Source organism: Mustela nivalis, assembly GCF_964662115.1.
Source record: "Mustela nivalis genome assembly, chromosome: 2".
Classification (NCBI taxonomy): domain Eukaryota; kingdom Metazoa; phylum Chordata; class Mammalia; order Carnivora; family Mustelidae; genus Mustela; species Mustela nivalis.
The window spans coordinates 106,007,374-106,022,170 of record NC_139021.1 but is presented as its reverse complement, the minus strand read 5'-3'; the positions used below and the strand labels follow the sequence as shown (position 1 = coordinate 106,022,170).

The window sequence follows — 14,797 nt, the reverse complement described above, 5'->3', positions numbered from 1 at the left end:
GACAAGTAGGCAATCCCCACCACTCTTTCACCCAACAAGATGATTACATCAGAACTCCACACAATCGCTGCTCTTAGTTCCTTAGTCGTCTTCACAGTTGTGCAGCCCCACCCGATGTGTCTCTGCCTGTTTCAGCAGTCCTGAACCCTGAGCCCTTCCACTTCTCTCCCCCCACCTCCCATCACACCCTGTCCTGGAACACACTCATTCACACTTCAGAATAGACACCCGGTTACAACTCATCACTCACCATCACTCACCATCACTTCTCCCAGCTGTGTGTGCAGAAGAGGCATTGGCAAAAGAAATGAATCTGTAATACTTTTTTTTTTTTATATTGAGATACAATTCACATACTATAAGACTGATCTTTTTAAAGTATACAATTCAAGGGGATTTTGTATATTTACACAGTTGTAAAACCATTACCAGTATTCACTCGCAGAATCTTTCTATCTCTCCTAAAGAAAACTAGTGCACATTAGACTCCACATCCCATTCCTACCCTTCTCCAGCCCTGGGAAAACATAAACTTCCTGTTTCTATAATTTACCTATTCTGGACATTTCATCCAAAATAAATCACACAGTAAGTCACTTTTGGTATTTCTCCTCATTTATTTAACATCATGTTTTCACCCATTTGTAGCCTGTGTTGCTACTTCATTACATTTTATGGCCAACATTTCACTTTTGTTTGTGGCACACAGTGAAACACTGGCATGAAACATAACACTGTATCACTTAGTGGTCAGTGGCTGGGGCTATTCCCATTCTGGGTTATTAGTGGAGAACACAGCTACAGGGATTTACGCACACCTTTTGTGTCTGGACATATGTTTTCAATTCTCTTGGGTATATACCTAGGAGAGGTCATATGGTAACTCTGTGTTTAACTCCCAGATAAACTGCCAAACTGTTTTTCCACAGTGGCTACACATTTTACATTCCCATCACCAATGCACAAACACTCAAATTTCTCCACCTCCTCCACTTGTTATGGTTTTTTAGTGATACCTTGTGGTTTAGATTTTCATTCCTTTGCTGGCTAATGATCTTGAGCATCATTTCATATCAGTTTTTGGTAAATCTTCAAAGAAATGTCTTTGATTTCAGCCTTTGACCAGATCTTTTGACCATTTTTAAATTGGGTCATTTGTCATTTTGTTTGGTTGTGAGAGCTCTGTATATACTCTGTAAAAAATTTCTTATAAAGTTGGAGCAAACAATCCTAAAATTTGTATGGAATCAGAAGAGACTCTGAATTGCTAAGGAAATGGTGAAAAAGAAAAACAACTGGGGGCATCATGTTGCCTGATTTCAAGCTGTTCTACAAAGCTGTGATCCCCAGGTCAGCATGGTACTGGCACAAAAACAGACACATAGACCAGTGGAACAGAGGAGAGAGCCCAGATATGGACCCTCAACTCTATGGTCAAATAGTTTTTGACAAAGCAGGAAAAAATATACAATGGAAAAAAGACAGTCTCTTCAATAGATGGTGCTGGGAAAATTGGACAGCTATGTGTGGAAGAATGAAACTCAACCATTCTCTTACGTCATATGCAAATACAAACTCTAAATGGATAAAAGACCTCAACATGAGGCAGGAATCTATCAAAGTCCTAGAAGAGATCAGCAGTAACCTCTTCGATATCAGCCACAGCAACTTCTTTTAAGATATGTCTCCAAAGGCAAAGGAAACAAAAGTGAAAATGAACTTTTGGGACTTATCAAGATCAAAAGCTTCTGCACAGCAAAGGAAACCATCAAAAAAACAAAGAGACAACCCATGGAATGGGAGAAGATATTCATAAATGACAGTACAGACAAAAGGCTGATATCCAAGATCTATAAAGAACTCCACAAACTCAACACACACAAAACAGATATTCATGCCAAAAAATGGGCAGAAGACATGAACAGACACTTCTCCAATGAAGACATACAAATGGCTAACAGACACATGAAATAATGTTCATTATCACTAGCCATCAGGGAGATCAAAATCAAAACAACATTGAGATACCACCTTACACCAGTTAGAATGGCCCAAATTAACAAAACCATAAATAATGTGTGTTGGAGAGGATGTGGAGAAAGGAGAACCTTCTTACACTGTTGGTGGGAATGCAAGTTGGTGCAGCCACTTTGGAAAACAGTCTGGGGATTCCTTAAGAAATTAAAAATAGAGCTACCCTATGACCCTGCAATTGCACTACTGGGTATTTACCCCAAAGATACAGACATAGTAAAAAGAAGGGTCATCGGTGCCCCAATGTTCATAGCAATAATGACCAAGGTTGCCAAACTGTGGAAAAAACCAAGATGCACTTCAATGGACAAATGGATAAGGAGGATGTGGTCCATATATACTGTGGAGTATTATGCTTCCATCAGAAAGGATGAATACCCAACTTTTGAGCAACATGGATGGGACTGGAAGAGATTATGTTGAGTGAAATTAGTCAAGCAGAGAGAGTCAATTATCATACGGTTTCACTTATTTGTGGAGCATAACAAATAGCATGGAGGACATGGGGAGTTAGAGAGAAGAAGGGAGTTGGGGGAAATTGGAAGGGGAGGTGAACCATGAGAGACTATGGACTCTGAAAAACAATCTGAGGGATTTGAAGGGGCGGGGGTTGGGAGGTCAGGCTACCAGGTGGTGGGTATTATAGAGGGCATGGATTGCATGGAGCACTAGGTGTGGTGCAAAAGTAATGAATACTGAAAATTTTATTTTCAGTATTTATTTATAAAATACATAAAATTTTATTTTATGCTGAAAATAAAAAATAAATTAAAAAAGAATCCAGGGCAAAAACTCCAGCTTCACTCTTCTTTTCAAGATGGTTTTAGTTAATTGGAGTGCCTTGCATTTCCATATGCATTTAGGATCGACTTGTCACTTGGACTTGGATCGGAATTGTATTGAACCTGTAGATCAATTTGGAGAGCACCACCACCTTAGCAATGTTAACACTTCCAGTCTACGGACATGGATGTCTTTCCATTTGTGTGAATCTTCCTTAATTCTTTCCAGCAGTTCTTCATAGTTTCCAGGGTATGTGTCTCACACCTCTTCTGTTCAAGTTATTCCAAGGTATTTTATTCTATCTGATGCTACTTTAAGTGGAATTTACATTTTGGTCTTCATTTTGTTTTTGTATTATTCATTGCTAGTATAAAAATACAATAAATTTCTGTATGTTGATCTTATATCCTTGCTCCTACTGTGAACTATCTCTATTAGCTTTTTTCATGGATTCCTTATAAGATCCCGTTCTGTACAAATAGACATAGTTTTACTTCTTCCTTTTCATTCTGGATACTTTTTACTCTTTGTTTCTTGCCTTGTAGCCCTCACTCAAACCTTTACTACAATCCTGAAGGAAGGTGGTGAGAGTAGACATCCTTATCTTATTCCTGATCTTAGGGAAAGATTTCCATTATTTTCCATTAAGTGTGATGCCAGGCATGGGGTTTTTTTAGCTGTCTTTTTACATGCGAGGAGGTTTCTTTCTATTCCTACTTTGTTTTTTTTTTTTTGTTTGTTTGTTTTATTTTATTTTTTTTTAATGAAAGCACAGTGGATTTTTTTCAAATGCTTTTTATGTGCCTATTCAGACAACCATGTGGTTTTTGTCCTTTATTCTATTAATATGCTGTATTACATTGATTGTTTTTATCTGCTGACCCAACCTTAAATTCCTAGGATAAATCTTATCTGGTCGCATATGACAATTTGTTTGTGTTACTGGATTAGATTTTACTGGATTAGATTTGCTAATATTTTGTTGAGGAACTTTTCATTTGTATTCATATTCTGAAATTATATAAACTTTTGTGTCTTCCACCCTATGACTTTCCTCCCAAATGAGATAAATTCTTAGGCAGAGCACAGCAAAGACAAAACATACGTCACAGAAGTCAATGGAGCTTTTAGTATCTGAACTGTAGTCTGTCCATGAGGGCATCAGTAACCCCCACATATTATTTATAACCCAATTCTAATATATGGAGTTCCATTTCAACACAAGATCCTTCAGTGGGTTTCTTTTCCCCACTAAGGTTTAACTGCATGACTGTACTGACTTGAACTACATTCAACGTATTGCACTCTTTCCCAGGAGGGAAGAGAAAGGCACATCTTTACTCTGCACCCTTCAAAAACAGATTTTTGTTTTGGTATTTTGGGGATATTTGCTATTGTTGTTCTTTAATGCACAAAAGACAAAATCCACAGAATACCATTTACACAAAAGCCTTTAGAGAGATAAAACCTAATGAAAATGCCAGGACATCTTACTGGGTTGTTGTATTTTAAAGCTCTCATACTTCAGGGTTACAGGTCCCATCCAAGTCAAGACTGGACAGAAAATTAGAAACCTAATGATCTGCACTTAAACTCGGATTTTACTGAAAATCTTTTATAGTAACCAGGAGCACTTGACCTGAGTGTCATTGTTAATAAGACCACTGAAGAATGGGAGCTCATCAAAATAAGTGGAGGACAGCTTGCCATAGCTTGGGACAACTGTTGAAAGACCCCCCCTCGTCGTTAAGTAATTAACTGCTCTTTTGTTGTGTAAAAGTACCCCTCCTCCCCTTGCAATGAAAAGACCCTTCCCCCAGGGTTGAATTCAATGTAACTGCTCTTTTGCCTTTCTGTAACTCGCTTGGCTTTTAGGGCATGACACTTGACTCCTGTTTGAACAAGATACCCTCTCCTAATAGCCAGGGCATGGTCTCGTAGGCAAGGGGGCTGCATGGTCACATAGATAGGATGACTTTCTGCTGAGTAATAAGGTCAAACTTCCCCTCTTTGTTTCCCCTTCCCGCCTTTCTCTTCACGCGAGGGGGGTCTTCCAGGGCCAATCCACTAACACCAAGTATGCCTTTTTCAAAAGTTCAAACTGTCCACCAATCAGTTGCGCCCCACCCAAAACTTGTTTGTACCTGTCCATAAAAACCCGGCACCACCCTAGCCGGGTGTGCTCAGCTAGCAGGAGCTGCTGACCACCCGCAGGCGCGCGCTGACCACCCGCAGGCGCCTGCGTAACAATAAAGAACCTCTTGCTGATTGCATCCTGTGGCAGTGTTGGATTCTTGGGTAAGGGGATCCGCGGGTCTTTCACTGTCTTTGGAAAATGAATAGCTCTTCATTAGCCAGTCTCTTGGTCTATTTTATGCAACTTTATGAAAAGAAGCTCAGCTTCTATTTCCCAAATCTGAACATGAAATAGTCATCTTCTCGTAGTTACTGCTAAGGAGAAGCTATCCTAAATAAAGTTACCCAAAACACGATAAGTGTTATTAGCCTTTGATCAAGATGTGTACCTCTAGGTACAGATGAAATGAATATTTATAATTTTATTAGACTCAGTTGCTTCAGACAATAAACTTCATTGATGAATTTCAACTTCAATTTCTACAGCTTTTTGACTAGACCATTCTTGAATAGAAACATTAACATCTTTGATTCCATGCTACTGCTCTCTACAGATGAACTTGCAGGAAAATAAAAATGTATATGATAAAATGTATTATTCTCCTTTTTTATTAAATGACTCCCTTTATATAAGGTAGTTTAGTTATTAAATCAGTTTCCATAACCCATGATATATCTTTTTACAGTTAATACATTCAAAGCTAAATTGTCTTTAAAATGTTTGTCAATTTCACACTTCCTGCTGGCAACTTCCTACCTTATGCCACAGTCACTTCTGAAACTGCCTCATCTCTCCTCTCAGAGCCAGAGTCACTGAGGGCAGGCAGTTAGTTGTGTGTGTTATGTTCCTTTTGTTCCTTGACCCTATCTGTCCTCCTGGCTGGGAAGAGTGCCCACAGAAACCTGCTCTAGCAACAAAGGAGGGATGACTCTACTGGGGGCAGATGGGGCCATCCCTGCACTCACAGACCTCACCTGCACGTAAGTAAGCTGAGCTCTGAGGCTTGCACACCCCTAAGATGATCTACTCCTCACTCTGTTCAAGCCATGAATGGTAACTGTCAGGCCAGAGAGTGGAGCTCAGTAGCACGTAAAAAGTGAGCAAATTCTTTTCCACTTGGATATTAAAAATTCCTTTCCACTTGGATTGTATAAAAAATTATACTATTCAGCTGACAGCTGAAGCTGGGGTTCCATCCCACTGTTCTGTGAAACTCAACTAAGCTCTGACTTTTTAGGAACTTCATAACCTCTTCCTGCTAATTGTATACTGTTATTCTCATGGGTCAAAGCCAGAGGAGAACCTTATCTCTTTCTATTGTTTTCCCAGTTCTTGTGGTTTTTCTATACTATGTCACTGTTTTTGTTTTGTTTTGTTTGGTTTTGGTTTTTAAATTTATTTGACAGAGAGAGAGATAGTGGGAGACAGAACAAAAGCAGGAGGAGTAGGAGAAGGAGAAACAGGCTTCCCACTGAGCAGGGAGCCTGATATGGGGCTCGACCCAGGACCCTGGGATCATGACCTGAGCCGAAAGGCAGATGCTTAATGACTGAGCCACTCAGGCAAACACCCTCCCTCCCCCCTTTTTAATGCCACTGTTCTAAATAGAATGAAAAAAAGAAAACCTTACTGGGTGTTGTATCTAGATGATGAATCTCTAAATTCTACACCTGAAATTAATATTACACTGTATGTCAGCCATCTAAAATTTAAATAAAAACTTTAAAAAATAGAATAAAAAATCTACTAATATCACAAAACATGGATGTCCAGAAACACCTAGAAAACACACCTGAATTCATGCATTAGAGACTAAGCTATTCCCCTCTCTTTCCCATGGGCTGTTTGAGCTACAGACTTCTCCCAGCACTTGAGGGGAACAACTGTGCTCATCTGCATTTCTGTGCCAGCTGCTGGAGGCCCACTCTGCATGCGCAGAGGGGGCAGGAACGGCAAGCCACAGCAAAGCCTTTCTGCCAACACATCATGGGGCCTGACTCTTTATCCACACTAAGGCACAGTTAGAAAGCAGGAGCACCACTTTGGCCCAAAGTTGGTATCCATTACATGATGCCAAGACTGTTTTCACAGCAAAGAACCCCGGGACCCTGCTTCACTGGCTTAACCTGCAACTGTAACTCCCAGGACCAACACAGAGCTTCCCATCCCCTCTACCATCTAAATGATGTGCATCTGCATTTACCATTTACAAAGACACACTGCGATCTGCCCCATTTCCTCTGAAAAATAAGAACTTATAATTTTATTGCTCATCGTCTTTTAGAAAAATGTCACCATTTTAACAGTTACTGTGCTTCTCACCCTATTTTGAACATGGGCTCATGGGCTGTCTATAGATTCCACCATATGTAGGATGTTTTACGTGCCAGGGATGGAAGAAATGATCAAAGAATCAAGGTACAAATGGCTGAAAAGGTAGTAAAAAGTCCATGAATTATCTCGGACCAACACAGCCAGATGAGTGTCATGTACCAGAGCAGAAATTCGACCCAAGACTACAAGAGGATTTCTCCCAAATAACTTTAGATATTGATAGCACGTACAGTTTACAATATAAACAATTAAAAGGAAAAAATACCTTTCAAATTTTTATTTCAATCTAATTCTTGGTGACAAGGGGGAAAACAAAGGCATAAATAATTTGATGCTTAAGTAGTCGGTATTCTTTTACCAGCCCTAAAGCGGGTGTGGAGGATCTTCAGATCCTGACCTTCCAGGTGTAGCTGGGAGCACTGAACACATCTCAGAGCAGAGCCCAGCCTACCACCAACACATACTCACTTGCCCAAAGAAAATGTAAGTCCTTTCTTCTTAATATAAATCCATATTTACTGTTGGGTGATTTCTGCATTTGACCCCTGATTAATATACAATTGTAAACGTGACAGCTGTTTTGATTTTGCCTTTCCTCAATTGTTAGAAAAATACCAAGTTTCATTCTGCTTGATTACCAAGTGAGAGGGCACATGTGGAGACACTTCTCAGGGGTCACTGTGGCTCACCTAGCAGACAGCCCTCCCTGGTGATTACAGGCACACTTGGACAAAAGGGCTGCTTCTACCTTGATTGTCACTTGCTGGGAAACCATGAATACGACAAGGAGCTTCTTTCAGCCTTATGAACCCTTCCCCTGTTTGCAACCTGACACTTCTGATCCATGTCAGGGGGTTGGGTATGGGAGTCCGATGTTCTTTCTGACACTTACCTAAAATTGTCCCCAACATAAGGGGTTTGACAGCATTGAATTCTGTCCCTGACGACAGGACAACTTGTCTCCTTGCATTCTGGTTAACCTATTAAATATTCCACGAGAAGCAAACATCAAAATGGCAAGTAATTTTGGTGGATAGGAGAATGGGAGTCTGAGGGAGACCAAGGAAAATGGTAAAAACAAGCCATACATTCGTGCTGTTACAAAGGTGAAATGGTTTCATAGCAATTGTTTTAATACCTCAGATTTTACACCACCCCATTGCCTATTCTTTCCCCTTTATTTGTCTTCATGGTTTAGGGATCCGTAATTGGTACGATTTTCACAAAGAAATGCAATAAGCTATTTCAAACCTTAAAGCTTTTACTTATTTCAAACAGAAATTAGTAACACAAGCCACAAAAAGTATTACTGGCACAGATTCAATATATAAAGGTAATTCTTCAAAACCCAGTGACAATGAATAATTGAAACATGGAGGCTTTTAAAAAATGTATTCCCACTTTCAGCAAAATCTTGCTTTTCCCCTTGTGTTTACATTTCTGCCATCTTTGCTCTTTTGTACTAAGATGGAAATAGGCTTTCATTCTTGTTGGAACATCTCCAGTAATTGCTGGGAGAAACTGGCAATATTCCCCGACCTTCGAGGACAGCTTGGCATTTTCAGTGGTCAGATATTAACAAAAACCCTGTCAGCCTCTTGCTAAACAAACAAATGACACTGCTAAAGAAAACACTTTGACTACATTTTCTGTCCCCAAGACTTTCTGGGAAGACTGATGAACATGTATCTCTGTTACTAGGATTTATTCTCAAAGCCTTGCTGGAGGTCATACACTGAATGCCACAGGTTTGGTTACTGTGGCTGCTGTGAATCTATCTCTTACCTCTACAGAGACCACCGCTGCTTCTCTGTGAATCGTCACCTGGTGAAGCTGCCCATCAGCAAAGTTTTTAAAACCAAAGTTAAAAACATCAGGTTCTTGGTGCCTGTCCAGCTTATACCTGATCTGCAAACTTCCTAAACAAGACCAAAAAATTACATTTTTAACTAAAGTGGAATTTTATAAAAACCATCAATGCAGGTTCTAAAGCACATTTTATTTTTATTTATTTCCTATAATTTGAATTTATTGAGCATTTGCTTAAGGACACTGAGGGTCTCTATTCCTGGAAGAGTGATCGTTTATGTGCTATTCCAGGGCTGAATTCAGAATCTGATTACACTATTTTAAAAGTCAAGACCAAATGGTCTTTCCCCAAGTTCTTCCATTTTCCTTAACAAAAGGAAAAAATTCTAAGTTAGGCATATGAGAACTCGGAGCTAGGCTTGAAGTTAATTATTCATGTGGTATTCATAGTATTAAATGGCAAAACCTCAAGCAATATTGCATTTTCAGTTTCTATAAGCATCACTTCTTTTAATATGACTTATTTTAATGCATTTTAATGTATTGCTGACATTTGCATAAAGAATCTTTTTGCACAACTAGAATTTTTTCCCTTATGTTTCTGCCATAATCAAGAAACAGAAGAAAGACCAGTGATTTGCTACAACATCTAAATCTCCTGATGTCCTTCACAGAGATGCCCACTGCCCCATAGCCCTGTACTGCCTGGAGAAGATCTTCCAGAAAGTAGGTCCCTGCCCTTCCGCCCTGTGAAGCAAGGTTACAGCTTGAGCTAATGCTTCATATGCAACATCTTGGAAAGACTTGTGGCCATGAGTTGGGTACCTCTCATCCCACTTTTCTTCGTATGTAGATATTGCCATGAATGGCTTCTCGGCCACTGAAGAGTAAAGAACAATGCTATTCATGTGATGCATAGGAATCGTGGGTTTTAGATAGCTTAATATACTTCTTTACTTTGCTAAGAAGGAGGAGGAAATATTTTCCATGTACAAAGTGAGCTATCTTGTTTCAGAGTGAATTGCAGAACTAATTTATTCACATACAGATGGAAAGACTTCCCAGAATAGCAAGAAGCCTAGCAGCACATCAAATACCTAAAATGATCAAACTTCCATGGAGGGAATGTATCTTAAATATAATCATGGATATGTGAACTTTAGTAATAAACACTTGAGGGTTATCATGAACTAGTGTTACAAGCATGGCAAGCCATGCAATTGTGTTTCCTTTTTGTAGTTAAACACCTAAAGGGTCCCCCTCATTGTGGTCCTTATTTTCTAATTCAGCCTCCTCATTCTCGACACTCACCATTGGGGGTGAGGATCACGGACAGGTACTCCTCGTAGAAGGAGCTCACATAGAGGAGTAAGCTGGGTGTCCCTGTGGTCCGGAAGCTCAGTGTGGCCATTTCTCCAGCCAGCATCAAGCCCTCATGAAGTAAAGTTGCAAAGGAGCTCGAATTCTTGCTGGTGGTGTAGTTAGAATGTTCCTGAAAGTCGTAGATAACAAACGAGCCAATTCCAAAATACGCAGAAATCTCTGGAATGATACTCATTTTTGTTATGTTAGCACGAAGTCAAGGCAAGGCTCTTCTCTATGTGTATTTACACACTATCTCTAACCCTTAGTCTTTCAAGACAGAAAACAAGAATGTCACACTTTGCTGTTTTTTTTTTTTAATTTAGAAATATTTCTGATTAAAAAGGTAATCAAGTATGGATAAAAAGATAACTTATCCCCGTGTATATTCGCATGATGTTGAACTGAGTAACAATATTTTATTATGGCCCACAAAATGCTTCATCTCAGAGTTACACAGCATTAAACGCCAAGTGTGAACATATACTTAGAGTTATTGTCCATCTCAGTGTCACATGAATGATGCAGAATCCAACAGAAGTCATCACGAGCTTCTCAAGAACAGAATCATAAATGGACAAATTTGGGAGAGAAACAACTCTCCTTTACCCAATCAGAGAGATCCGCCTTATCCTTTTGTAGAGAAAGGGTCAAATGCCAGAAACAGGAGGCAAAGACCCACATAAGGTGCCTCCCTCTCCCCATCCTGCCCAGGGCACACTCACCGCTCTCGCAGAATGGCCCGTCATACGCAGAGAAGGCACAGTTCACAGGCAATGCCCCTGGGTCTCTCTCTACATCTCCCTCCATTGCGACACAGGTGTCCATAGCTGCTGCAGTGTCCCAGGCAGCCTGGGTCCACTCCTGGCGTCATTGTGGCCCTTTCTTCCAGGTCCAGGGCCAGCCCGTTCAACCGCAGTGACCGAATGCACCCCAGGAAGCCTCTCTGTCTGGTGGCTGTCCCGCCTACAAGGGAAACAATTACAGCCGTGCCCTGGGGGTCTCGGTGGCATTTCCAACTGACATCCAACTGTGGCCAGACCGAGCCCTTCAGAAAGGCGACCCACCCGAAGCTTTACAAACACATGCGATTTTGAAAACCTAGGCTGTGATCTCATACTAAGAATCATCAAATGGTATTGAATAAATCACGGATGGAAATATTTTTAAAATTGAACTTGGTAAATATTTATTCTAAAAAGTACTTCTTCAAGTTCTATTTAGAAAGATTTTTACAGTTTAAAGTTGGTTCCTTCATTAAAAAAAAAAAGAAAATACCATCTCTCCTTTTTAAAGTTTAAGTGTATAAACTGTGATGGGCACAATAAAGTTAAATAGTTGAAAATCTTTGCAATATAATACATATTACAAATTTGTAACATGCAAATGTATATAAATTGTATAGGGTTAATATGTAGTATACATTATAATTCATATATGCATTTGTCATATATATTTTGTTATGTGTTTGTTATACACTTGTTGTATATAATATAATGCATACATTACATATAATAACAAATTATATATGTAATACCATCCTTTTTTAGAAATGCTCCCATTAACAATGACATGAAAAGGGAATTGAGGAGCAGGCAAAGAAAGAGAAAGCAGGGGTGACATTAAAATCCAGAATCAGGCCTGCCTTGCTCCAGGCTGCTGGCTCTGAGGTCAGGAGGGTAACAGTCACTGAACACTGAGTAGCTCTCTATCATGCCTCACATGAGCCTAATCTCAAATCTGGGGGTGCGGGGGTCACCTGGAGTGCTTGCTTCTCCTGGGGTTCATTCCCAGGGATTCTGACTCGGTGGGCCTGGGGCGTAAATCAGCATTTTCCACCAGCTTCCCATGCTCTGGAAACATTGTTTTCATGAGGATGTCAATTCCATGTAGGTGTTCATGTCAACTTTGTTCCTAGAAATTCCATTCCTTGGTCCTCAGGATTACAAATCAGAAAACAGAATTGTTTAATTTGAGTAACAGTCTGATGACTTGACGTGAAGCCTTGAAGTTTTCTGTATCATGGGTTGTGTGCACACACACACACACACACACACACACACACAACTACCTGCATTGTACAGCCCCCAGAAGCTGTAGGTGTCCTCTGGCAAAGCAGACTGCAGGCTAATCTGTGATTTAGATTAGTTCCTAATTGGACCAGCTCCTTATTTACTTGAAAACACATGAGAAATGACCAAGGAAGAGTTACCTTAATTGTTTGCTTGCTTTACAAATTAGAATAGAGTTATCTGAAAAGTAATGTAGCAAAACTTATCTCTCCCTTTGAGAAAAAGAAAAAACATGGATAAGGAAGATGTGGTCCATATACACTATGGAGTATTATGCCTCCATCAAAAAGGATGAATACCCAACTTTTGTAGCAACATGGATGGGACTGGAAGAGATTATGCTGAGTGAAATGAGTCAAGCAGAGAGAGTCAATTATCATATGGTTTCACTTATTTGTGGAGCATAACAAATATCATGGAGGACAAGGGGTGTTAGAGAGGAGAAGGGAGTTGGGGTAAATTGGAAGGGGAGGTGAACCATGAGAGACTATGGACTCTGAAAAACAATCTGAGGGGTTTGAAGTGGTGGGGGGTGGGAGTTTGGGGTACCAGGTGGTGGGTATTATAGAGGGCACAGATTGCATGGAGCACTGGGTGTGGTGAAAAAAATAATGAATACTGTTTTTCTGAAAATAAATAAATTAATTTTAAAAAAACAAGATAGCAGTCTTAATAAATAAATTAATTAAAAAAATAAGCAAGTAAATGAAAAGGAAGACTTCCACTACCCAGAGCTTTCATCCCTGAAGCACCAGCATTGAGAATGGCGCCAGCCCAGTTTTGAACCTTGTGTCTGCAAGGACTGGGAATCAGAGGAGGGTGACACAGCCATATGAGTCCTCCTTTGGTCTGTGTTAGAGGGGGCACAGGAGAACTCAGACACAGTCACACAGCGGATTCCCTGACTGCACTGAAAAGTGAAGCCAGAAGTTCTAGATGAAATTTGCTAACCATTTTATAAATAGCATTGATAAGAAGTCACTAAAGCAAACACAGGTCATCAATACTGTTGAGGTCCAGCCTGGAAATCCACCCACTGGGGACTGGGTTTCTCTTCTATTTCAGTTTCTAGACTACATCACTCACTCTCTCTGGACCTCCATTATCTCATCTGTGACCTGGGAAATCTATGGAAACCATGATCCCGAAAAACACACTATGGAAACTGTATTAACAACCATCTGTGGAAAGAGCCTGACTCTTCCTAGAGCTCTCAGTCTGTGGTGCTGGCAGGAGTCACGTGCACCTGCTGCCATCATGGCTGGATGACTCGAGTCTTCTCTGTGTCCACCAGCACAGCCCAGCCAGAGGGCAGCTACACTCACCCACAAAGAGCTGGCTGTTGAGCTGCAGGCGGGTATGGCCATCCACGGGCGCAGCTTGTGTCTTGCTGGGGAGCTGGTCCACTTGAAGGGTCGCCTCCTTTACATTCCTCTCGGCCCTCACGTGGTGCCACCGGTTGTCATTAAAGGGAGTGGGAGACTGCACTGTGACCTCACATTGCCCATTCCCCACATCGAAGGAAAAGGTCACTTCTGTAGGAGCTGCAAATACAGAGAAGAGAGTAGTGTGCTTCATTCCCCAGGGAGGAAATTCAGCCTCAAGAGACAAGAGGGCAGCGGCAGGACACGCTCCTTATGAAAGCAGACGGTGACACTGCTGCCGACCAATGTCATTCTGAGCTGGCTAGGAGGGCAAAAGAAATGTGTGTCCCGAGGGAAGAAAAACAAAGCCATTTTACCTGATTCCCCCTCAGACAATGCTCCTCATCTTGCTAAACCTTAAGGAGTAGAGATCTGTCCCCACCAGAGGGAAACTGGTCTGTGGCCTGCCTTCTTATATATCAGCGAATTTATTTCAAGGTGGGGGGAATCCTCATGTACTTTATTTAAAAAGCCCTCTGTGAAATTTTGAAGTAAGGAACCGAGCCTTGCTACATGCATGAACAATGTGGCGAGTCAATTACATGAAATGATTCTGCAATTTAGGGAGTAGTTATCGAACCAGTTTGGTTTAAAAGATCCTTACTACACACACAGGGCAACACAAAATTGGACAGACTGTGTGTGTTTTGTGAATCACTGTTTACCCTCTATTGAAAATAAGGATTTAAAATAATGGAGCTTTAGGTGCTCCTGGGTGGTACAGTTGGTTAAGCATTCGACTCTTGGTGTGAGCTCAGGTTATGATCTCAGGGTCATGGGATCAAGCCCCGCACTGGGCTCCATGCTCAGTGTGGAGTCTGCTTAAGATTCTGTCTCCCTCT

General features: G+C 40.8%; 1 pseudogene across 1 annotated transcript in view; it reads right to left on the bottom strand.

The window, feature by feature from the left end:
• Window positions 1-2,826: 2,826 nt before the first annotated feature.
• Window positions 2,827-14,797, bottom strand: part of LOC309859762 (contactin-associated protein-like 3B) — a 34,557-nt pseudogene continuing 22,586 nt past the window's right edge. The window contains exons 6-11 of the transcript in view: window positions 13,857-14,075; window positions 11,185-11,425; window positions 10,409-10,639; window positions 9,074-9,207; window positions 8,181-8,268; window positions 2,827-2,939 (exon numbers count right to left, since the gene is read on the bottom strand). The product of the transcript in view is annotated as a contactin-associated protein-like 3B (transcript). The remainder of the gene's footprint in view (window positions 2,940-8,180; window positions 8,269-9,073; window positions 9,208-10,408; window positions 10,640-11,184; window positions 11,426-13,856; window positions 14,076-14,797) is intronic.